General features: G+C 53.1%; 1 protein-coding gene across 17 annotated transcripts in view; it reads left to right on the top strand.

Annotated features, from left to right (window-relative positions):
- Positions 1–24830, top strand: part of KDM4B (lysine demethylase 4B) — a 134062-nt gene that overhangs the window by 7311 nt on the left and 101921 nt on the right. For all 17 annotated transcript variants that reach the window (XR_009539807.1, XR_009539806.1, XM_060145491.1 and 14 more), the window contains exon 2: positions 22357–22459. The gene's annotated coding sequence lies outside the window, so the exon portion shown is untranslated. The remainder of the gene's footprint in view (positions 1–22356; positions 22460–24830) is intronic.

Here is a 24830-nt window from a genome sequence, read left to right as displayed (position 1 = left end):
CTGTGCTTTAAACCCCCCTCCATCAGAAAGGCCAGCATCCGCGGGCCAGCTTCCTACCTCGGCCCTGGAGCTGCATGGATCTGATTATCTCTGCCACGGGTCGGGAGAGAGCCTTGCTGTCTCCAGCTTGCGTGTGAGTGAAGGCCCTGGAGTTGAAACTCCGGCTTCCCTGCTTCGTTCCAGCTCCTTCCCCCAAGGAAGAGGAGGGAGCCGGTGAAGAAAGCGAGCTCTCTGACACCCTCTCGGGAAGGAAGGCTCTGGTTTGCCCGCCTCCTCGTGTCCTGGCTGCTCCATGGGCAACCTGAGCCCATTCTGAGCTGGAGACTGAGGGGCAGCGCTGTCCTCGAGAAATGGGCTTCTCTGCACGTCCAGACCCCCGTGCCGGGCCCCACGGAAGGAAGGGTGGTCAGCCGGCCGGTGGACAAGCTGCGGCTGGGGTGTGTGGCGTAGGTAGATCCAGGCTGGCTGCGGCGGGGAGCAGGGGTGGAGTGGCCTCTGTAAATGCCCAGCCATGCTGTCCGCCAGCCTCGAGGTGAAGATAGGAAATCGGGAACCGCCAGCAGGCCTCCCATGTGGCTCTCGGCCAGGTGGTCAGCAGCTTGGTTGCGCGATCCACCAGGGCTGAGTTTGCAGCAGATCCGCCGCCGTCGGGCGTGCGCCGAGCCTGGGCCTATCAGTGCGTCTGCTGTCACCCAGCGGAGAGCGCCAGTCGTCTGGCCCGCATGCACGAGGCCAGCGGCTCAGTGTCTCTTGCCCACAGCGGGTCCCAGCCTGTGATGAAAGCCTAGAGCCGGGATCCCGAGAGCAGTGGGGACGGCAGGGCCTGGGGGAGCAGAACTGCCGGGACAGATGCAAACCAAACACAGGGCCGGGGCCGTGCTTGCTGGCTCGGGTGGTGGCCCGGGAGCGGCAGAAGAGTTGCCACCTGGGCCGAGCCTTGTCGTCATGGGTGAGGTGAACAGCAGGCAGAGGAGCAAGGACTTGGAGGGGACACTCAGCGCACTGCCTGGGATACCCTCGCGGAGGAAGCAGGGGAAGCTGGGGTAGCCCTCCAGTCTGTCTCTCGGGCAGCTTTGGGGCCCCCCTGTGCCAGGCTCCAAGGGGTAAAGTGGAAGGGGCCAGCAGCTCTGCCCTCAAGGAGCGTAGAGTCTAGTCAGCAAGGCCAGACCAGAGGTGTTCAAGTCACGTGGGAGCCACGGACGGCTGCCCAGAGATTGGCTCTGGTGTGCTGACGACTAGATCCCAAGTTTTCTAGGACAGCCCCTCTTCAAATGCTCCTGCCCTGCCTTTTTAAAAATATATTTTTAATTGTATAATAATATTCATATACCATAAAATTCATCCTTTTAAAGGGGACAGTTCAGTGGTTTTTAGAACATTTACAGAGTTGTGCAACCATCACCTTTATCAAATTCCAGGACACTTCCCTCACCCCAAAAGGAAACCCCATACCTGTTTAACAGTCACTCACCATTCCCCGTCCTCCTTGGCAACCACGAACCCACTCTCTGTGTCTGTGGATCTGCCTGTTCTGGATGTTTCATGTGAATGGAGTCAAACACTGTGTGTCCTTCTGTGTCTGGCTTCTCTCACTGAGCATCGTGTCCTCAAGGTCCGTCCACATGGTAGCGAGTGTCAGGGCTTCTCTCCTCTTCACGGCAGAGTGATGTGCCCGTGTGTGGGTGGACATGCTGTGTATCCACTACCTGCTGTGGGGATCTAGTAGTTTCTACGTTTTCCTGCCCCTTCTTCCCCACCCCCCCCCCCCCCCCCCCCCCGCACTGGAGTTCCAGAATTCCAGGGCTGTGGCGTGCAGAATGCTCATCCAGTCGGCCCCCAGCAGAGGCAGCACCAAAACCCTCTGTGAGGCTACAGCCTGAGGGCTGGGGTGGGGAGGGGTCGGAGAGGGAGGCCAGAGTCAGGAGGCCCGACTGTCAGGCGTGCTGCCCCAGCTCACCTGCAGGAGGCGCTCAGGCCGCCCTTTGCATGCGCAGGTTCTGGACTCCAGCGTTCACCAGTGATCCTCACCTCTCTGCCCTCCGTTGCCTCCAGCTGGTGCTGGGCAGGGCCCCCAGGGGGTGGGCTGTGCTGGCCTAGCCTCGCTTGGTAGCTCGGTCCCCTGTAGTACCTCTCTGTGCGTCCGCTCCGCGGAGCAGCGTGGCCCCGGCACCCGCCGCCTGGGCTTGTCTGTTTCCTGTGCGTTCTCCTCCCGGTGGGCAGCGCTGGGGCTCCCTGCCCCAGAGTCCCCCAGGGCCAGAAAGGGGGTGTCCTGTTTGCTGCCTGCCCCCCTGCTGGCCTGATTGGCTGAGTGTGGTCCAAGCCCTGAGCGGGCTCCCCGAGAGCTTCACGTGGCTCGGGATTAGACCACACGTGCCCTCCTTTCCAAGCCCCACCCCCGCGCAAGCCCCCACGTGTCTGGCCAGTAGGTCTGAACGCGAGCTGCCTCCTGGGCCACTTCCCTTCCCTGGGCTGCCCGGCCCCGGCACGGTTGTGGGTTGTACCTTAGAAGGCAGCCACCGGGTTGTGAACATCCCCACAGAGCCACCAAGCAGAGTTCTGCAGGTGGCCATGGCTCCTGCCCAGGCATCCAGCATCCTCAGTGGATGAAGAGGCAGCCGGCTGCCCCCTTGCCCTCCAGGGGAAGTGCCGTCACCATGCTGGGCCATTTGGAAATGCAGCTGGGCTCTCCAGGGAGCGTGAGGGGACAGATGGGGTGTGGCCTCATAGCAGGGCAGAGCCCAGCCAGCTCTGGTCCTCCCACTGGTGTTGAGGACAGTGATGTGTGTGAGAGACTTGCTGTCCCCTTAGCAGAGGATACGGGAGACCCGGGGGGGTCCCAAGTGCCAGGGAGCTGCTCGTGGCACTGGGAGGACACCAGGGGAGACACAGGTGGACGCTAACGGAATGTCACCTGGTGAAACGTCAGGCTCTGTACGGTGCCCCCCGCCCCTCCCCGCCAGGCACCAAAACAAACTCCAGTGGATCTAAGACCTGAATGTGAGAACTGAGACGACAAAACCCTCAGAAGAAAACAGGCGAAAGTGTAAACCGACAGCTTTTCTAAGGCAGCGCCGCCCAGTAAAGACGCAAAGCAAGCCCCATGTGTCCTTTAAAGTTTTCTAGAAGGTGAAAAGAAGCGGGGGAAATTAATTTGAGTAATGTATTTTATTGAACCCAGTATACCCAAAATGTTATCATTTCAACGTGTAATCATTATAAAAGTTGTTAATGAGTTATTTTCCACTCTTTTTAAAAAATTTTTTTTTGTGGCGCTGTCTTTGACATCCTATGTGCATTTCACACCTAGCGCTGGTCCTGGGTGAGCTGAGTGCTGTGTTGGGGCCGGGAATGCTATAAAGGGGATGCCTGGTGCTCAGTGGAGGCTGGGCCCCGCCATCCCCCCATCGCATTCCCGCCTGCCTGCCCAGCCCATCAGAAGTTGTGGATCTGTTAGCCTCTAGCTGGGGAGACGAGACAGACGCAACATGAAGCAGCTAGGGCCATGTGAGGGGCCAGTGCACCAGCCTGGCCTGCAGGATGTCAACTGGAGGGCCAGCCCCAATGGGCAGGGTGGTGTGGCCGTGGCCTCAATCCTTCCTGTGGAGCCTTGTACGCAGCCTCTCATCTTTAACGGGAGCTTGAAACCTTGGCCTGGCTGTGAAGGCTGATGGGTCCTGTGGCTGAGCTCAGGGCAGTGCGTTTGTGGCATGGATGCTGGCCGTTCTGGGGGGCTCTGAATTTGGGACCTGAGATGTTTCTGTGAAGGGACTTGCAGGAACTTGGGATGCTTCTTTGGCCACAGGAAAGCTGAGACCCGTGTACAAGCATAGTTTGGAAATAACATCCCACAGCTGCAGACGGTCTTAAATGGCCTGAGGTCTCAAGGTACAATGGCCAGTGGGGTCGGCAGTTGGAGGCTGGTACCCACGTGCCTGGCCTGCCTGGGCTCAGAGCCCGCCTCTGCTGGGTGTGTGTCCTTATCTCCAAAATGGGGATGACAGTGGAGATCTCTGCTTCAAGGGTGGATGAGATTAACTGAGTTAATCCGTGAAAATCCCTGAGTGAAGTAGTTCCCACCCTGGGGGTAATTCTGTCCCCAGGGGACACTGGGCAGTGTCTGGGGACATCTGTGGTTGTCACAACCTGGGGGGGGCTCCTGGCATCGGGGGGTGACTGGGGCAGTTGCTCAGCACCCCACAGCGCCCAGGACAGCCCTGCATGGAGAGTGACCTGGCTCTGATGTCCCAGTGTCTCCCTGGCCCAGGGAGAGCGTTCAGAGACTACAGGGGTGATTTTTCTCTGGGCTTCTGTCTTTCCTTGAATGTGAATCAAGATGTTGCAAGAGGAGTTTCTGAAATCACTCTGCATTCCAGAATAGTCCGCGGTTTTTACGCTGCTGTTCCATGTTTGTCCAGGGAAGAGAGTTGGGGAACAAGCAGGGTTATTAGAAGGCACCTTGAAAATAAGCTGGTTTCTTCTTCTCCTGGAGCTTCTTTATTTTAAAGGGGTGGGTCAGAGGGTTTGGCTGGGGTTTTGTGGACCACGCTGCCAGGGTGGTGGTCCTGGGGGTGGCTGGACTGGAGCAGCCAGTCCAGAGCTCAGAGCCCCGCGGCCTGTTCTGCATGCCTCGTTCGGGGTCCTCCTCTGGTGACTTGGGGTCTGCTGTGGGCCACCTGCTGGAAGACCGTGGTCCTGGGGTGAGCGGTGCTCCAGGCCCTCGCCAGGGCCCTGGCGGGACAGTGGAGTTTGCCGATCAGCTCCGGGTGGGGAGGAGGACTGGGTTAGGTGTCCTCCGTGCGGCCGCCGAGACAGGGGGACCCGGAGCTGCTGCCTTGGGTTCCAGCACCTGTGCTCCCGAGGCCCTGTGTGTGTTAATTTGGCCTTTAGCCAAAAGAAGGCCTGAAAACTTTGGATCGACCAAGCTGCAGTGGCTGTTTTCCTAACAAGCCTCCTAGAGGGATATTCACCGTAAAAATAATTTATCCTCCCGGTGTAAAAACCAGCAGTTACTGGAGGCAAAACCAAGACAGTGAAGGCTGCTTGTGGTCCCTGCTGAGCCCCTGATGTGTGTCCAAGTGGTGTGGAATTCGTGAGGGTCTCTGTGTGCTCCTGGGGTCCAGCGGTCGGCTCGGGGGTGATAGGACCCCGAGAGGCTGATGCAGTAGTCGGGGATGCAAGGACCCTAGTGTGGGACCTGCGTTGCGGCCCTGTGACCGACAGGCAGGGGTCCTGTCACACAGGCTGGGAGCCTGGGAGGGCTGGGACCCCAGCGTGGCTGGGATTGGTCAAGGGCGAGGGAGTGGGCGTTGCTAAGTGACCCACCCCGCGCCGCACAGGGGAGAGAGCCTGAACCCACTCTCCCCTTCGTCTGCCTGCAGCGTCGGCTGAGAACGTTTGTCCCCCAGACCCGTGGTTTCGTCTGAGCCCTGCCGGGCTCGGGGCTCAGCCTGTGAACTTGGGTCGGGACTGTGGAGATGGGCCTGGCTAGAATGGGTGTCTCGGGCACCTGCCAGAACCCTCGGCTGTCTGCCTCCATGGATCTGCATTCGGGATGTCCCCGCTGGGTGTGGAGTGGCTCCACGCCCCTCCCCTGGGGTAGGGAGCTCCTCGCCTGGGTCCCCTAAGTGCCGGTGTCGCACCCTCAGGTGCTCACCCCCTTGCAGCTATCGGCGGACGCTGGCACGGGAGGCATTGATGGCAAATAAAGGCTTCCCTGGAAAGCGGGGCTGCGCTGGGGTCCCCTAGTCCTGCCTTACAGGGACCACCCCCACCAGCCGTCTGGGCGCTCAGGAAGGCCAGGGGACTTTAGGGGTGACCAGCCTCTCCACAGCCTCCAGGGCTCTCCCGGGCCTCTGCCCCAGGCAGCAATTGGTTTGGAGTCTAGAGCCAGAGCTCAGAATGGGACCCGAGCTCCCGAACCCTGTCACTGCCACCGACTTGGGGCCTCGGTGTCCTCTCCCGCTCTCCTTGTTAGGTGCCAGTGAGCTGTAAACGGGGCACGTATGTTAATAAGTGCTCGGCTCGCACTCCAGCTGCCAGCGAGAAGCTTCGGCTTACAGTGGACTGCGGCAGAGAAGACAGCAGGCTCGCCGCAGCCCCCAAAGCCTGGGCTCTGTGCTGTCAGCCAGCTCAGTGTTTATCCTGCAGGCCAGGAGCCCAGGAGCCAGCAAGGAGCTATGGCGCCTGTGTGATGGGGACCAGAGGGGGTGTCATCGCAGAACTGGGGGAGCAGTGCTTCCTTCACGGGCAGACAGGGAAGGCCCCTCCCAGGGGACGTTTGGGCAGAGGTCTGAATGACTCGAAGGTACAAGAAGCTCCACATGGAAGCACAAGGAGCACGTGCAAAGGTCCTGAGGCGGAAATGCCAGAGAGGATTGCTGTGAGCGGAAGAGAGTGATTACGTGTGAAGCGATGGGCTCAGCTCCCTTGAGTGCTCGTGTTGTGGTTCGGGTGACTGGCCCAGTGTAGAAGGTCCGGGGGGAGCACCGGTTCTTGGACCGTATTAGTTCGTTCTGTTGGTTGTGTCAACTGGTCTTCTCTTTCTTTATTGTTCTGCCTTTTTAAGCTTCCCGTTTGGGAAGAATCAAGACCTTGGTATTGGAGCAGATCATTTCCACCCAGAAACAAGGACTTTGAAATGGAGAAACCTCTTGTAGAACCCAGGGTGCCCCCCCACCCCCCCGCCGCCCCATCTCAAATGCTTTTTGTAATACTTCCATTCTTCAAGGTGGTGTTTGGACAGTCCCGCGTCTTGTTATGATCTGTGTTGTGAAAACACTCAGGCGGCCCTGGTCTCCTCTCTGGCCATCGTTTTGGGGAGGGTATCAGACAAGATGGCATGCAGTCCTGACGATGGAACATTCTGAAGCATATTTGTAAATCTGGATGGGGAAGGCACTTGTTAGTGGCCATCCTTGTGCTGGTTCCCTTTGTTTATTTTTTGAACTTTTCATTACGGGGAATTTGAACACATGCAAAGGTAGACAAAATAGGGTAAAGAACCCCACATGCTCATCACCCAGCCCCAAACCATCAGCCCATATGGCAGAATGCCCTCCTGTCCATGATGAAATATCCCCCATATTGTTTTTTATATATTTTGGTTTTAGTTTTTTTTATTTTTAAAGTTATTTAGGCCTCACAGCTTATGGGAGGATTGAACCTGGGCCCCCTGCAGTGGAAGCACTGACTTTTTTTGTTTTTTTTTTTTTAAGATTTATTATTATTTATTTTATTTATTTTTGGCTGCATCAAGTCTTAGTTGTGGCACGTGGGCCTCTTTGTTGCGGTGTGCGGGCTTCTCTCTAGTTGTGGTGTGTGGGTTTTTTTCTCTTTTCTAGTTGTGGTGCGCGAGTTCCAGAGAACGTGGGCTCTGTAGTTAGCATCACGCGGGCTCTAGTTTAGGTGCGTGAGATCGGCGCACAGGCTTAGATGCCCCACAGCATGTGGGATCTTAGTTCCCTGACCAGGGATCAAATCTGTGTCCCCTGCATTGTAAGGCGGATTCTTTACCACTGGACCGCCAGGTAAGTCCTGGAAGCACTGAGTCTTAACCACTGGACTGCCAGGGAATTCCCAAAACATTTTGTTTTTAAAGAATTGCAGACTCCCAAGGAGTTGCAAAAATAGTATGGAGAAGTCCCACGCGCTCTTCCCCCAGTGGTGACATTTTACACGACCACAGTCCACTGTCAAAACTAGGAAGTTGATGTTGGCACAGTACACTACAGGCCTCACTCAGATTTCACTAGTTTTAGTATGCACTCATTTTTTGGTATGTCTGTGTGATCTCTTATCAGCCATGTAGATTTGTGTAACCACCATCACAATAAAAATACAGAACTGTCAAAAAAAAAAAAAAAGATACAGACCTGTCTTGTCAACACAGACCAATTCCCTCGTGATCCCCCTTTAAAGTCACCCCCACCTCCCACCTTCAGCCCCCGGCAACCACTGGTCTGTTTTCCAGCTCTATAACCTTGTCGTTTTGACAGTGTTAGGGAATCATATGTAACCTTATGGGACTGGCTTTTTCACATAAGATCCATCTGACCTGTTGTGTGTATCAACAGTTTATTCCTTTTTATTGCTCAGTAGTAACTCTAATTATCCAATATTATTTTATCATCCTTTTTATTTCTATAAGGTGGGTAGTAGTAGTAATGTCCCATTTGACATTCCTGATTTTAGCACTTTGAGTCTTCTCTCTTGTTTTTCTTGATCATTCTACCTAAAGGTTTGTCCATTTTGTTGATCTTTTCAAAGAACCAGCTTTTGGTTTAGTTAATTTTTTTCTATTTTCTATTTTGTTAATTTCTGCTCTGATCTTTATTATTTCCTTCCTTCTGCTTGCTTTAGGTTCAGTTTGCTCTTCTCTTTCCAGTGCCATAAGGTAGAAGTTGAGATTATTGATTTGAGAGCTTTCATCTGTTTTTCATATAGGCAGCTATAAATTTACCTCTCAGTTCTGCTTTAGCTGCACTGTATAAGTTCTGGTTTGTCGTGTCTTCATTCTCATTCACCTCAAAGTATTTTCTAATTTCACTTTTGATTTCTTCTGTGACCCATTGGTTATTTAGGAGTGTGTTGTTTAATTTTCACATATTTGTGACTCCCCACATTTCCTTCTGTTATTGACCTCTAATTTCCATTGAGGTCAGAGAACCTACTGTATATGATTTGAATCCTTGTTAATTTGATGAGGCTTTTTGTAGCCTGGTATTTGGTGTATCCTGGAAAATGTTCCATATGTCCTGAGAAGAAAGGCTATTTGGCTGCTCTTGGGTGGGGATTTCTATAGATGTCTGTTGGTTTGTAGTGTTGTTCAAGTCTTCTGTTTCTTTGTTTATCTTCCTTGTTTTATTCATTATTGAAAGTGAGATATTGCTGTCTCCAACTGTTATTATTGAATTGTCTATTTTCCCCTTCATTTCTGTCAGTTTTTGCTTCATTTATTTTGGGGCTCTGTTATTAGGTTCGTATATGTTTATAATTGTTATATCTTCCTGATGGAGTGGCCCTTTTATCTTTATAAAATGGCCATCTTTATCTCTAATGACACTTTTATTTTGAAGTCTATTTTGTGTGATGTTAGTATAACCACTCCCGCTTTCTTATGGTTGCTATTTGCATGTTAGACCCCTTTCTGTCCTTTTATTTTCAGCCTATTTATGTTTTTGAATCTAAAGAGTATAGACAACATATAGTAAGATCTTTTTCTTCTTCCAATCTGATAATCTCTGTCTTTTGATTGGATTGTTTAGTCACATTTAAGTCATTATTAATATAGTTGGATTTACGTCTTCCATTTTCCTTTTTGCTTTCTGTCCAACGTCTTTTGTTTCTCTCTTCCTCCTTTACTGCTTTCTTTTGCATTAAGTGAATATTTTCTAGTGTAACATTTTAATTCCTTTAATGATTTTTTTCATTATATTTTTGGAAGTATATTCTTAGTGATTGTTCTAGGTCTTATCATATACATCTTAACTTACCAGAATCTACTTCTGATTCCCAGTATTATTTGAAGGAAGTTTATACTGATTCCATTTGAACAGGATTAATTAGGATTAAACTCATTTGATCAATGAAATGGCTTGGGTGACTTGGGTTTTTCAAGGATGCTGATGTGTCTGTTGGCCTCAATGGCGCCCTTCTTTTGTTTATTCCTTTTCACATTTGGTGAAATGAACGTCTCAAAGGATCTGTAATGATCAAAAATATTTGTGAAGCTCTGCCTTCTCAGGATCAGGCTTGGGAAGGCCCCGACTCCTGTGTCATCGCTCTCCTTGTAGTTTTAGCCTTTTCTTCTCCTTTGCCCCATCTAAGCTGACTGGTTTGTAGCCCTGATCCTGCCTCAGGATTCCAGATCCTGCCTCAGGATTCCAGTGTGTCATGCCCACTTGGAGGCAGGTCTTTGGGGATAAGGAGTACCCGGTGCAGGGAGGCCCAGGTCAGCCTCGAGATAAGTCTGCGAAGGCCAGCAAGATGGTTGGGCTGTGACTTGGTTGTTAGCTGTCACTCTTTTTGTGACAGCCCAGGTGGGCGGCCTGAGGGGTGGTGGTCAGGATGGCACCGGGCAGAGAACCAGGAGCAGACCGAGTGGGTGCCTCTGGTCACCAACAGCGTGGGCAGCCCCAGTGTTCTGGATGCATTTAGTTGAAGCGTCAAAACAGCATCAAAGTTTTGATCAAACGTTGAGGAGCTCTCGTGCTATTTTTTTTTCTGGCTTGGTATTTTTTTTTTTAATAGCAACTTTATTAAGTATAATTCACATGCCATACGATTCACCCTTTTAAAGTGTACAATTCAGTGGTTGTTAGTATATTTACAGGGATGTGCAGCCATCACCACCATTGAAGTCTAGAACATTTTCATCACTCCAGAAGGAAACCCCATACCTGTTAAATAATCACTCTCCATTCCCCAGCCCAGACAACCAAATGCTGTAGTGTCTCTGTGGATTTGCCTGTTCTGGAGGCTTTATATAAAGGGAATCACACATTGTGTGGCCTTCAGTGTCTGGCTTCTCTCCCTGACCATCATGTTCTCAGAGGATCTGTGTGGTAGCGAGGGTCAGTGCTTCACTCCTTCCATGGCTGTGTAATATTCCACTGTATGAATGGATCACATTTTGTTTATCTGTTCATCCATCGATGGACGTTAGGGCTGTTTCCACCTTTTTTGTCTATTGTGAATAATGCCTATGATGCATAATATGGACATTCATGTACAAGATTCTATGTGGACACGTTTCATTTCTCTTGGGTAGACACCTAGGAGTGGAATTGCTGGGCCAGACGGAAGGTCCGTGTTTGAGGCTTTAGGAAACTGCCAGATTGTCTTTCACGGTGGCTACACTGTGATACAGTCCCACCAGCAGTGTACGAGGGTTCCAGTGTGGCTTGGTATTTTTAAATTTGAATTAGGTTGGGGACCATAATCATTTTGGTGATGGTTTAATCCCAGGACGCGCTGCCTCTTTGCCCTGAGATCAGCACCCATCCACCCAGATGGACCAGCCAGGGAGCTGCTGGGAATGGGACCTCTGGGAATGGAGCTGAAGGGGTGGGACCTCTGGGTCCTGGCACGGCTCTCGAGGCGGCTCTGCGTCCCCTTTGTTTTTATAAAAGTGGTACATAAGTGTTGTCAGCAGAGACAGAAGCCTGTGTGAATTACAGATTTCCCCAGATCCTGCCACCCGGATAGAACCGTTCTTGACATCGTGGTGAAGGCTCCCTGGTCATTGCCGTGTGTCAGGTGGAGGTCTTTCTAGTTTGTTGACTCCACACTCCCCAGCGGACACCCTTCTATTTTGAAGGGTGTTTTTCAGTTATCCCCAGAAAGGTGGTCTGCTTGGATGCTCCTACGACAGCTGGGGGCTCTCATCATCCTGGCGACAGCCCCCGCTTTTGTGCCTCCTTCTAATCTGTCACCTCCTAGTCACTGCTTTTTTTTGAAATGCCAGTTCATAGCCCTCGCCCATGTGTTACACTGGGGTGTTTTTTTCTTGACTTATAACAGGGTTTCTCACCCTCAGCACTGTTGATATCTCTGAGCTGGATCCTTCTGCGGGGGCCGCCCCGGGCACGGGTAGGTGTTGAGCAGCATCCCTGACCCCCACCCCCTCGATGCCAGGAGCCCCTTCCCTCCCCCAGTCCTGACAAGCACAGATGTCCCCAGATGTCACCAGGTGTCCGCTGGGGGACAGACTCGCCTCTGGTTGAGAACCAGTGTTTTATTATAACCCTTTCTATATTAGGGCTGTTAGCATCTTCAGCATTATACGTTTTTTCTCAGTTTCTCAATTTATCTCCCGGCTTTATTTCTGATGTGTTGTTACATAGAATATTTTAAAGCTTATTGCCAAATTTGTCATTTCCTTTAAAGCGCCTGGTCTTGTGACCTGCCCAGAGAGGTCTTCCCTTCCCTGAGATTACCAAAACACTGGCCCACTTTTTTTTCTCCTGCATTTTTATGGGTTTTAGAAGGACCCACAGTCTGGAGGCCCCGGGTGGGGACAGAGCTGTGTGTTTTCCACGCTGCTCTCCTGTAGTCTGCACAGGCTGGTGAGGCTCATGGTTGGGACACGGATCTCGAGCTGGGCTCCCCTGTTGCTAGCTGTGTGATCACTGCCCCGTGCCTCAGCTTGCTCATCTGTGAAATGGGCTGTGAGAGCAGTACCTGCTTCCTAGGGTTTTGGGGCTGATCAGACATGCCAGGTGCTTAGAACCGGGCCTGCACATGGTGACCTGTGCCCCCATCATCGGCCTTTTTATCTGTCCTGGTCATCCCTGACCCGCGCACTAGCTCCAGGGGAAGCTCCAGGCAAGCTCTAGAAGGGCAACGCTGTTTGGGGAGGTCAGGGAAACTGTCCAGGGTCCCCAGGGCCATGGGTGAGGGGCAGGGTCCTCTCCGGGCTCAGAACGTGAGCACACCTGCGTCGTCCGGCCCCACAAAATTACGAGGTACCTTTGCAGAGAAATAGGAAGATTATTTTGTCAGTGATTATGGTTTTAAATGGTTAGTCATGGAACATTGAAGACCTGTACACACGAGTAAAGAATGGGCTGGTGTCTTGAGCGTCTGCAGGGGTGGCCTTCTGGCCGTGTGGGGAGCTTGCTGGGGTGCCACACCCCCTCCCAGGGTGCCGGTGTCCGCCCTGCTCTCTGTGTGGCGCCAGCCCCTTGCCTGGGCTGTGGGCTGGGGACAGGTGGTGACCTTTGCCCAGGCTGCGTCCCTGACCCCCCGAGCCTAGTAAAGACGTAGGTGGGCTGGCAGGCCCTGTTCTTGTCCACGATGTTCCAAAAGCAGGTGCTGGCAGCCTCCTTGGCTCCCTGGCCTTTCACCCACGTGCTTCCTTTTTTTGTTTGTTTTTGTCTTTTCAATCCAAGTGCTTCCTTTCTCTTTTTTGTCCTTTTTGAATAAAAACTTTCAGAGACGTAATTTCAGATTTCCAGAAAAGTTGCAAGAATGGCACGAAGAATTCCCAGACACCTCTCACCTGGCCCCTAGGAGTTAACCTTTCACTGCAGCTGCTCTTGTTCCTTTTCTCTCTCTCGTCCTCTCTGTCTGCGCATTTCTTCCTGAACTGTTCCACATACATGCCTCTTTACCTCTAAATGCCTCAGTGGGCATCTCTTCTGAACAAGGGATTCTCTTATCAAATTATCAGAACCAGGAAGTTAATTCTCAAAATTCTCAGAGTCCAGGCTCACACACCGTGTTAATACGTCACGTCGCTTTTGTTTCTGGCTATCTGGATCAGTTCCTGAGTCTGTCCTTCTGGCTCGTGGCTTGGACGTTGGGAGAGTACAGGCCCGTTATCCTGTGGGGCGTCGCTCGGTGTGGGTTTGTCTGGTGGTCCTCTCACGTCTGGCAGGAACATCCCAGAAGTAGTCTGGTGTCCTTCTCGGAGTATTGTCTCTGGAGCCCACATCTGGTGGCATCAACCTGGCCCACTTGGGTAAGGGGGTGTCTTCCAGATTTCTCCACCCTGAAGTTACAATTTTACCATTTGTAATTGGTAAGTTTCTTGCAGGAGGTCCTTGGGGACATTGTAAACATCCTGTTGTTCCCCCCACATTCACTGTTTGTTTGGGCAGCCGTTGTTGATTCTCGCCAAGTAGGGATCGTCTAATTCCACCATTCCTTCTGCATTTATTAGTTGGCTTTCTACTGTGAAGAACAGCTGTCTCTTCTTCCCCATCTGTTTATTTATATCAGCGAGGACGCATGGGTCCTTAACTGATTCAGTAGATTGTAATCCATTGCTGTCATTGTTTTCGGATGCTCTAGTGGTCCCAGATTTACCCAGAGGTAGAGCTCCCTCCCGCTGGCTCCTCGTGTCCTTCAGGCACGTGCCCACCAGTCTCTGGGCACTTCCCTACTTTCGGGCACAGTGAGGTGGTCCAGGCCCATGCTGTGAGCTCCCACCTCAGCTCCAGGCTTGACTGCTTCTCCAAGGAGCCCTGGTTCTTCTTGTGGACAGTGCATTTAGAAACCAAGATCTGGGTGTTCAGTTGCTCATTGCCAAGGGGGTGTCTTTGCCTCTGGGCCCTTTTGCCCGGGAAATAGGTGTGTAAATAAATACACATGTGCATACATTAGTGTGTCTGTGTGTACATGTATCGCACAGACACCCACATCCATTTCTGCTTCTACCTATACACACTAGTGCCCACGAGTTCACACCGACACCTCCACTTCCAGCCCTTTGTTCGTGCAGGCTGCCTGCCGGCCTCCCCTTCCCTTTTCTGTAACTCTGTCTCTGTCAGTGAGAGCCCTGCGTCACCCACAGTAAAAGAAGCCCCTGGAGTAAGTCAATATTTGCTTTATCTTTATCTCAAAATCACATAGTTCCAAAACCATGCTTAAAAGTGACATGGCTTAGTTCTTTCTTTTCCTCTTTATTGTGGTTGTATTATGTACTTGAAATACCGTTTGGTTTGCTTCTGTTTGTATTTCATTGTAGGATTCTTCCCCCCAGCCCCCCACAGTTCTTATTGATTTCATTCATTCCCTCATTCATTTAGTATGTGGGACATTAGCATGGTTCAAGGGTCAGAAAGGTGTCTGGAGAGATGCATCATCACCCTTCCTCGCCCTCCCTCCTGCAGGAAATGATGTCATTAGTTTATGTCTCAGAAATGCAGAATTGTGTGTGTGTGTGTGTGTGTGTGTGTGTGTATATATATATATATATATTTTTTTTTTTTTTTGGCCACGCCTTGCGGCTTGTGGATCTTAGTTCCCCAACCAGGGATTGAAACCATGCCCCCGGCAGTGAAAGCACAGAGTCCTAACCACTGGAATGCCAGGGAAGTCCCAAGTATGTTTTCTTATACATGGAAGGTGGCACAGTGGGGATCACTCTTGCACTTTTCTCTTTTCACTGCGCAGCGTGTCCTGGAAACAGCTTCATCTGGCCATGGAGATGTGCCCGCCCTCCTGCACAGCTGTGTGGTGTCCACTGGGGGCTGCAGCACAGTTTAGCCCAGCCTCTCCCCTGTACGTGCGTTGGGCTTGTTTCCAGTATCTTGCTGGTACAAACGGTGCAGCAGTGAATGCCCTGGTGTAGAGGTATCTTCATATTCTTGGAAGAGTATCTTCAGGGTCGATTTCTAGAAGTGGGATTGCTGGCTCAAAAGATAAGTGCCAAGATGTGTGTTAGCTTCTGGCACGTTCCCTCCTGGGGTGGCGGATGGGTTTACTCTCACTAGCACCGAGAGGGTCTGGTCCCACAGGCTCACTAGCAGGGTGTGCTGTTCTAGTGGAAACGTACTTGCTGATCTGAGCCGTGAGAGATGGGGTCTCAGTGTAGTTACTTTTATTTATTTATTTATTTAAAATGTATTTTTGGCTGCATTGGGTCTTCGTTGCTGTGCGCAGGCTGTCTCTAGTTGTGGCGAGCGGGGGCTACTCTTTGTTGCGGTGCACGGGCTTCTCATTTTGGTGGCCTCTCTTGTTGCAGAGCATGGGCTCTAGGCGCGTGGGCTTCAGTAGTTGTGGCACGCAGGCTCAGTAGTTGTGGCTCGTGGGCTCTAGAGCACAGGCTCAGTCGTTGTGGCACACGGGCTTAGTTGTTCGCGGCATGTGGGATCTTCCTGGACCAGGGCTCGAACCCGTGTCCCCTGCATTGACAGACGGATTCTTAACCACTGCGCCACCAGGGTGGTCCCGGGGTCTCAGTGTAGTTTCAGTGAGCATTTCTGAAATTAAGAGTGAGGTCGAGCATCATTTCATGTGTTAAAAGCCAGTTTGATATCTTTTCTGTGAATAGCCTGTTTATGCATTTCACCCACTTTTCAGTTGGATTTTTGACGTTTCCTCATTGATTCAATTCCACCCTTACCCAGTGCTTTGAGGTGCCACCCTTGTCTCCCCCCACTCCCTGATCTGTGATTCCCCCAGCCCCTGGAGGAGGTCAGGCTTTAGAAAGACACATGCACATGCTTTCCTTTCCAGCGTGCTAGGTGTGCCTCGCAGGACATGGTTGATCCGAAGTGTGCCCCGCAGGACATGGTTGATCCGAAGTGTGCCCCGCAGGTCATGGTTGATCGCTTCCAGGCATCTCAGGTTCTCAAGATCCAGCTGGAACCTTCCCATCCCGGTGCTCCCGACCCTGCAGAGGCAGGTCCTGCAGAGGAGTTGGGGTGGACAGGTGGGCTGTGTGTCCAGAGCATAAAGGCCTAAGAACAGCCGGTGGAAGAAGGCGGGTATTTTTTTAAAAAGAGACCTTGCCAGACTGCCCTTGGGAGCAGTCCTGGGTGGCCACTGGGGGCATGTCACCAGATCTGCCTTCCTTGCCCGAGTGAAGCTCTTAAATGACAAAGCCCATGACAGCTGCCATATACGAGGGTTTACTGTGTGCCAGGGTCTCCTTCCGGTGCTTTTGTCTGTGGCCTTGTTTAACCTCCTGCAACCCCACAGTAGGGCACGGTGACCCCCACTTGACAGATGAAGAAACCGAGGTGCAGAGGTTAGGAACTTGCCCCAGGTCACACGGCCGGCTGGGACCCCTCGGGGGCATCTGTGCTGGTCTCTGCAGCACCGCCATGGTCTCCAGAGAATGGAGTAGGATGTACCATGGGAAATGTGATCACAGGACTGTGTGTGAGGCTCTGCCACTGGGGAGCGGGCTTGGGAGGCCCCCTCTCTGGGGTTTAGCCTCTTTTTGTCCCTCACTCCATTGCTGTAACGTTGAGCGTCTTCTCAGGTGCTTGCTGGCTGTTTGTATATCTCCTGCAGGGAGGTGTCCATTCAGTTCCTTTACCCACTTGTGAGTTAGGTTGTCTTTGTTGTTGTTGACCCATAAGAGTTCTTTATCTATTCCGGATACAAGTCCCTTTTGAGATCTAAGGTTTGCAGATATCTTCACCTATCCTGTGGGTCGTCTTTACTTTCTTGATTATGTCCTTCGAAGCACAAAGTCAGTTTATTTATTTTTTCTTTTGTCACTCGTTCTTTTGGTGTTGTATCTAGAAACCGTTGCCTAATCCCAGGTCACAAAGATTAATTCGTGTGTTTTCTTCTAGGAGTTTTAGAGGTTTAGCTCTAACGTTTAGGTGTGTGAGTTAATTTCTGTCTGGTGTGAGGTAGGGGCCCAGCTTCTTTCGTTTGCGCGTGGGCATCCAGTTGTGCCAGCACCACTGTGGTAAAGACTGCTCTTCACCCCTCGGGCCGTCTCGGCAACCCCACTGAAAACCAGCTCACTTTAAATGTGCAGGTTTATTTCTGGACTGCCCTCTCTCATCCATTGAGCTCTCTGTACATCCTGAGGCCAGGACCACATTGGCTTGATCACTGTAGCTTTGTCACCCCGAGTTATTTTATATCTAGTCTCTGGGGCGGACATTAAAGAAAAATGATATGGTTCTTACATTTCCAGGAGATGAGATCAGAGCCTTCCTGGGGTTGGGATCCAGACAGCCCAGGGTGCCCGCCACCTCCCTAGCTGAGCCATTGCCACTTCCGCAGTTGGATTTTGTTGTCTGTGAGGATACAGAGGATTTGGTGAGATATTTGTAAACGAGAGGCTCTTTTCCCAGTCTGTAAAGACTGATGAAAATGTCAGCTCTTCAGGTCTCTCAAACAGGAAGCATCTGAAACTTGTGTTCGGCAGGTTGGGTCTTTAATCAGTCCTGAAACTGGATTGCAGGCTGGCGTCAACTTGCTTTCTCTTTTCTTATCGGTTTGGATCTTTTTACAGCCAGACTCTCTTCTTCCAGCTAAAACCTGCTGTGCAGTGAACTTCAGAGGACGGAGATAGAGGTTGTTGTGTTGTTTTTGTTTTAGTTTTTTTTTTTGCTTTTGATATTTTATTTTGAAATAATTTAAGAGGCATTGAAATGTTGCCGAGACAGTACAAAGAGTTCTCGTACCTTCCAGCCACGTTGCCCTGATACTAACGCCTAACGTAACTGCGGAAGGATGACCTGAAGTAATAACAACAGATTTTATTAGGATCCCACTGGTTGTCCCTCTCAGCCCCTTTTCTGCCCAGGACCCAACCCGGGACCACACGGTGCAGGCGTCAGGCTCCTTAGGCTCTTCCGGACTGGGGCTGTGTCTCAGTCTTTCCTTGTGTGTCGTGACCTTGACACTTCCGGAGAGCACTGGTGGGGGATTTTGTAGCGTCCCTCTCCTTGGCTTTGTTTCTCATGGTGACACGAAGGTTATGCATTTGAGGGAGGCTGCCCCAGGGCGATGTGCTGATGTGTCTCTTTGCCTGTGGGGTCAACCTTCACCCCTCGGTTAAGGTGGCACCTGCTTGGAGCCTCTGCCGGAAGGTTGCAGGTTCTTCCTCTGGGACCTCGCGACAGCACACCTGCTTCTCATAAACATTTGCCTGTCAGTTTCAGCGTCTGTGGTGGATCTTTCCTGCAGCAGGGATTACCGTACAGATCTCACGGCGCATTTATGTTGCCTTCACTCCGTCTGCATTATGATCTAGAATTTTTTGTGGAAGAGAGCTATCCCTTCTCCCCCACTTCCGTTACATTTTGACTCTCACACCAGTGAGGGCCGGCGTGTGTTTATGGCACTCTGTGGGTTTATAGTCGGGCCTGTCACTTCCACTTGTTGGCCTCGCTGTCCTCGCTTTGGTCGTCCGGTGCCCCTTCACGGCGCTCACGTCCTCCTGGGAGTCCCCATCTTCTATGAGTATTTCCACCCTCCCTGCTCCCACGAGGGGCTCCAGCTCACCTTGGGAGCAGCGGGGAGCAGGCCGAGTTGGGTGCTGAGCCCTCCTGGATCAGATAACATACACAGGCGAGGAGGGCTCCCTGCCTTTGTGGGCAGAAGCTGCCCGTCAGCTCTCTGCCTCTCGGACCCCGGGCCCAGCTCCCGGGCCACCGTGGGCGGTGTGGGTGGACCCATCCCGAGGGCTAGCCCTAGGTGGCCCGGAGCTGATAGGACCAGGGGCCCAGCTACCCCTGCCCGGGGTGGGGAGGCCAGGCCTGTGGGGTCCCACAGGTGCCAGCAGCCGGTGGCAGTTCCTGGTGCCTCAGCGTGTGGAGACAGCTGGCTCTTCCCCCTGTTCCTGCTGCTTCTTCCCGGCCCACCTGCCTGCCTTTTGCAGAGGGTGGAGGAGCCATCAGCGTCTGCGGGGCGGGCACCTCGGAAGAGCGACATCATCCGACTGTCAGACGGCGCCTTTTTAAAGGAGAAATGGTCAGAGTGTGCCTCTTCGGGGTGGTGCTGTCTGAGGCCTTGGGTCGCCGCTCAGTCTGTCCCCTCAGTGCAGCTGGACGCCTCCTGCCCACCCCGAGTTCTCTTCTCGGCGCCTGGCTTTCCTGGGAACCGCTACCAGGCCAGCGGCCCAGCCCTGCCAGCCTGGGCAGCAGGAGGCACCAGGGCCTTTCTGTTTTGTTTTCCTTTTAAAAATTACATAGACTTTATCGTTTAAACAGTTGTAGATTTATAGAGAAATTGAGAGCTCTAGGGAGAGTTCCCTACCCCCCTGACCCCGACACCCAGTCTCCCGTTATTCCGTTTTACATGAGGCAGATTCGTTTGTTGCAATCAGTGAATCTTATGAGTACATTCTCGTTGACTAGGGTCCTGCTTCATTCCGTTTGCCTTGTTTGCCCCTGTTGTCCTCTTCTGTCCCAGGACCCCATCTGGGACCCCCGTGACATTCAGGTGTCTCGTCTCCTCGGGCTCCTCTGGGCTGTGATGGTTCCTCAGACTTTCCTTGTTCTCGATGCCCTTGACGGGTTTGAGGAGGGCTGTGGCCAGAGATTTTGTAGAATCTCCCTCAGTAGGAGCTTGTCTGCTGTTTTTCTCACGGTTACACTGGGGCACTGGGTGCTGGGAGGAGGACCACCTGTGAAGGGCCGTCTCATCCTTCATCTCGGGGTGCCTGCCGTCAACGTGACTCATCACTGCTGGTGTTGACCTCGGTCCCCTGGCTGAGGTCGTGCTGCTCAGGTGTCTCCACTGGAAGGTCACACCTCCCCCCTTTCCATACTGTCCCTCTTGAAAGGAAGTCACTGTGCCCAGCCCACACTTAAGGGCCCCCTGATGCCTCAGCCCTGGCTGCCCTGTGCCAAGTGGGCTGTGGCCAGGCCCCTGGTGTCTCAGGGCCTCCAGGGTGGTGACAGGCTGGCTAAGGGGAGCCCTCAGTCCTTGCGGGAGCAGGGGAGGCGGGTGAACCTAGCCCCGCGTGGACATAGGTCAGGGTGGACAGAGGCCTTGCCTTGGCTGTGGCCTGAGGGCTGAGCCTTAACCTCAACCCCAGAGCTTCCAGCCTCCTATTTTGGGGTCAATGCTGTCATCCCCCAGAGCACGAGGGCAGGAGGACCCCGCAGCCATGGGCAGCAGCAGACTGGGGTCTGTCCAGCCGAGGACCACAGGCTCGGGTGGCCTTTGCCTTGCAGCCCACGTGCTGTGCGTGGGGTGGCCCATCGTCCACCTGGGGAGACAGTGTGCAAAGAGGCAGTGACAAGTGACCAGGGAGACACATGACCCCATCAGATGTGAGTGAAAGTCAGGCCAACTATTCTCAGCAGGGAGGCCTGTGGGCAGTGGGGGTGAGAAGGTCCTTCTCCTCTGTCATCGAGTGATGTACGTGGAAGCCGCCGGATCAGTCTCCCTTTGCTGCGGTAACAAACGACCACAGACTCAGTGACTTAAAACAATGCGCGTTTATCATCTCACCGCCCTGGCCGCCAGAAGTCCGACATGGGTCTCACTGGGCTAGGATCAAGGTGTGGGCAGGGCTGACTGATCCTCTGGAGGCGCCAGGGAAGAATCGGTTCTTCGCCATTTCCGGCTTCTAGAGGCGCCGCACCTTCGGCTGGTGGCCCCTCCTCCGTCTTCAGAGCACATCGCTCTGACCTCTGCCTCTGTCATCAGTTCTTCTCTGACTCTCACCCTCTCGCCTCCCTCTTAGAAGGACTCTGGGGATGACACTGGGCCCCCTGATAACGCAGGATCATCTTCCATCTCGAGATCCTTAACTTGGACTTCCCAGGGGTCCAGCAGATAAAGACTCCGCACTTCCAATGCAGGGGGCCGGGTTTGATCCCTGGTCGGGAAGCTAAGATCCCACGTGCGGCGCGACCAAAAAAAAGAAGAAAAAAGATGTAAAAAAAACCATCCTTAACTTCATCCCATCTGCAGTCTTTTGTCACCTATAGGAGAGCATAGTCACAGCTCCCGGGGATTAGGATGGGGACATCCTTGGGGGCCATTGTTCCACCAGCCACAGCCATGTGGAGACATGCCAGATTAATTGAACCCCCAGAATTCTGCTCTCGTCGCTGTCGGGCTGGCGGGGCTGCGGAGCAGGGCAGGTGGCAGCGGCCGAGGAGCCCTTGGGACTACATGTGGCCCTGGGCGGCTTAGCTGGTCCAGAGGAAGAGGCGAATGCCCGAGGGCCAGTCATTCCACAGCTCAGTGTGGCCCATCAGCCCGGGGGCTGGCACCTGTTAGAAGACAGTGAAATCAACGTAGTGGGTTGTGCCCAGTAATTTTAAAAACCTGATTAAAAAAAAAGGTAGAAAAGGTCAGCACACGTTGCCTGTTTTTGGGACTCGTGCTATTTAGAGCTCCTGGTGAGTTAGGGAAGGTGTGCAGGACCAAGTTCCACACCCCCAGGGCACCCTGGCTGAGCTGCCCTGCTGCCAGGTCCGCCCCCAGCAGCTAGTCCAGCTTTAGGCAGCATGTGCAAAGGCACAGGGGCAGGGAGGGTCCGGCAGACGCCGAGCCGTCAGCTCAGCTCAGGTGTGCGGGAGGTAGGGGCGGGGAGCCCAGTGAGTCGGGGCAGCTGGAGCCCAGATTGTCAGAGGCCCTGGGGCCACACCCCACGTTTAGAGTCTTGTCCTGTGTCCATTCAGCAAGTGACCCTGAGCCTGGCTGTGAATGCCGTGGTGGGGACCCTGCCCCCCGTGGGGTCTCAGCTGCACGGCGCCTGCCACGCTCTGCCCTGTGCTCTCTGCCCCCCGGGAGTGTAGATGGCGGTCACCACGCGGCAGTTCCTGTCCGACTGTCCTCCTTGGAGCGGCACCTTCCCTGCCTGCAGGGGGGTTCGGAAGAGGCAGAACTTCCTGTAAACCTCCCAGGAGTGCCTGTACCTTAAGGTTTCCAGAAGCATCATTGGTCTGATTTGATTGTGTTTGGAGGCTCTTGCTTCCTCAGCTACCGATGTTTAGGAGCTGAGAGCTTAAAATGGGCCATCGCTGGAAGCCTTTAGTGGGGCGGGTGCTCATGGTTGTGGATTTTCATGTTCTTGGAAACATCGCAACAGAGGCAGGCATCCCTGGGCTGCACGCTGCTGCTAGGAATGTAATTTGGAGTTAAGACTTAATCAGGCCATCGTTTTAGTTAATTGTGCTTTATTTTTGCACATTTTAGGAACCATCGCTATTGCCGGAACCTGACAGAAACCCTAACAGAAGCCGGTTATTGGACCATCTCCCTGCAGCCTCACTCCCCACTGTGTACCAGGAACCTTGCAGTAAGTGTGCGGGCCCCCGGCCCCAGGGCTGCTGGTGGAGAAGGCGGCCCTGTTTGGTTCTGAGCTCCTGGGGTGTCCAGGGGCCAGATGCCCCTAGAGGAGCCTGGACCCCTCAGCGTGGCTGTGCTGGATGTGCCTTCTCTCCGCGTCTGCACTCTGGCCCCTCAGCATCTGAACACCTGTCCCTCACTTCTAGAAGCCCTGAGAACCATAGTGGGTTTGGGGGGACTCCAGGATGGCCCAGGATGAGCTGCCCTATCTGTGTCGTGTCCCTGGGCAGGGCACCACTTCTGGCTTCAGAAGTGGTGTTCACCCCAGGGGGCATGTTCACCCCACCTCACACCCTGTGGGAGATGATGACCAGTCACAGGGAGAGGGGAGGGTCTTCAAAAATGGAGGATTATTATTATTATTTTTAAAAATTAATTAGTTAATTATTTTTGGTTGCATTGGGTCTTCGTTGCTGCGTGCGGGCTTTCTCTAGTTGAGGCGAGCGGGGCCTACTCTTCGTTGCGGTGCGCGGGCTTCTCACTGCGGTGGCTTCTTGTTGCGGAGCACGGGCTGTAGGTGTGCGGGCTTCAGTAGTTGTGGCTCGTGGGCTCCAGTAGTTGTGGCTCACGGGCTTAGTTGCTCCGTGGCATGTGAGATCTTCCCGGACCAGGGTTTGAACCTGTGTCCCCTGCATTGGCAGGCGGGTTCTTAACCACTGCGTCACCAGGGAAACCCTGGAGGATTATTTTTCAGTGCTTTGAAAAGAATCCCATGACCCAGCTGCTTCTGGGTTTCAGCTCCAGGGTGTCCCCCTTCTCCTGGACTTTTCTAATTAAGCAGGGACAGAGGGTTCACAGAGGTGGCCTCTGGAGGTGGCCCAAGGGGGGTCACTGGTAAGAAAACAGGGAGCAGCCTGAGCCCCTCATGGCTGGCACCCACGGGCAGGGGCACCCAGGTGGAGGGGCGCTCAGCATGGGACAAGCAGTTCCCGTGCTCCTGGCCACAGCGAGGAGAGCTGGCTGAGCGAGAAGGGCTTGTGTTCAGTGTTGACCTTGGGCGAAGCCTCCTCCCAAGGCCACGTGGCTAATGAGGGCTCAGTGTGGACTAGAACGTGGCCTTGTCTGTTCTGCCATGATTTAGAAACCCAGGAATTGGGCCGTGGAGCTCAGGTTCCCCTTTACAAGCGGTGGAGTGCAGGTTTTGTTCCTTAAAGGGGAGATTTCAGGCATCTGGGTCCGGGGCCGGCAAACTGCGGCCCGAGGACCACTCGGCCCACTCGGCCTATTGTGTGTTCTTGTAAATAAAGCCTTATCGGCGCACAGCTGCTTCTGTTCACTTGCGCCTTCATCCTCACGGTGGTGGAATTGCGTGGTTGTGACAGAGGCCGCGTGCCTGCAAAGCTGCAAATGTTTACCGTGTGGTCCTGCACAGAGAAGGTGGGCCGTCCCCAGTCCCTGCCAGCTTGTCACTGTCTGGGGCTGGGTGGACCAGGTCCTCGTCGACTGGTTTAGAAATGGTCAGTTCTGACTGTGTGTCCCAAAGCGTTGCTTTACCCTTAAAGCTTATGCTTTCTTACAAGACCGTCAAGTCCCTGAAACTCGGTTATCCTCTCTGTATCCCCATCTGCACGACACATTCTGCGTACGTAGCTCGCCCTGTGTGGTTAACTTTTTAGTAATCCCTCACAAGGATGCTAGTCATCTCCCTCTGTCAACCCATTTTATAGCTGGAGAGACTGAGCACCAGCCCTGAAAGGCGTGAGAATGTTCTGGGCTGGGGGAAGAGTGGGAGGCGGAAATGAGTGAGGCCACGGGCACCTTCCCCAAAAGGCCTCGGGCGTTCGTGGAGATCAGGGTGCTCGTGACAGATGGGACAGGTTGACTGCGGTCTGGCAGGTGCCAAACAGGCTGCCTTGGACTTCAAAAAAATTAAGTTTTATAGAGATGTAATTACATGCCATAATGGTCACACCTCCAAGTATACAATTCAGGGAATTCCCTGGCGGTCCAGTGGTTAGGACTCTGCACTTTCACTGCCATGGGCACAGGTTCAATCCCTGGTCAGGGAACTAAGATCTCACAAGCCACACAATGGAGTGGACTAATGAATTAATTAAAATAAAGCATGCAATTTAGTGGTTTTTAGTACGTTCACAGAGCTGTGCCGCCACCCCACCATCTAACTCCATCTAACTCCAGAACACCGTTATCAACTCCCCAGAACCACTGTACATTCAGCAGGCACTCCCTCTCCCTCCCTCAGGCCCTGACAACCAGGAATCCACTCTCTGTGTCTGTGGATCGGCCTGTTCTGGACGTTTCCCATCATTGGAATCACACGCTGTGTGTCCTCCTCCGTCTGGCTTCTCTCACCGAGCATT

This window comes from Lagenorhynchus albirostris, chromosome 3 (assembly GCF_949774975.1).
Source record: "Lagenorhynchus albirostris chromosome 3, mLagAlb1.1, whole genome shotgun sequence".
In the NCBI taxonomy this organism is placed as follows: Eukaryota; Metazoa; Chordata; class Mammalia; order Artiodactyla; family Delphinidae; genus Lagenorhynchus; species Lagenorhynchus albirostris.
The sequence above is the reverse complement of the archived record's forward strand: the minus strand, read 5'-3'. Positions and strand labels throughout refer to the sequence as shown.